Consider the following 241-nt stretch of genomic DNA (forward strand, 5'->3'; position numbering starts at 1 on the left):
CCAAACCCTTAATTAAGGAATCATTTGTACACAAATAAAGGGAAGAGAATGTAACAGCACTAAGAGAAATTACAGTTCATTACATTAGATTACGGGGCTCGGATGCCGAGCCAACATTTGGAATAATGCGGTACAGAAATTACATGCCGTGGTTCTCTTTTGCTTAATTACACACACAAATACGAACACAAGAGTCAAATATGGTTATAAATTTCATCGTATGATAGATGAATTGGTGTTG

This window comes from Penaeus monodon, chromosome 24 (assembly GCF_015228065.2).
Source record: "Penaeus monodon isolate SGIC_2016 chromosome 24, NSTDA_Pmon_1, whole genome shotgun sequence".
NCBI classification, from domain to species: domain Eukaryota; kingdom Metazoa; phylum Arthropoda; class Malacostraca; order Decapoda; family Penaeidae; genus Penaeus; species Penaeus monodon.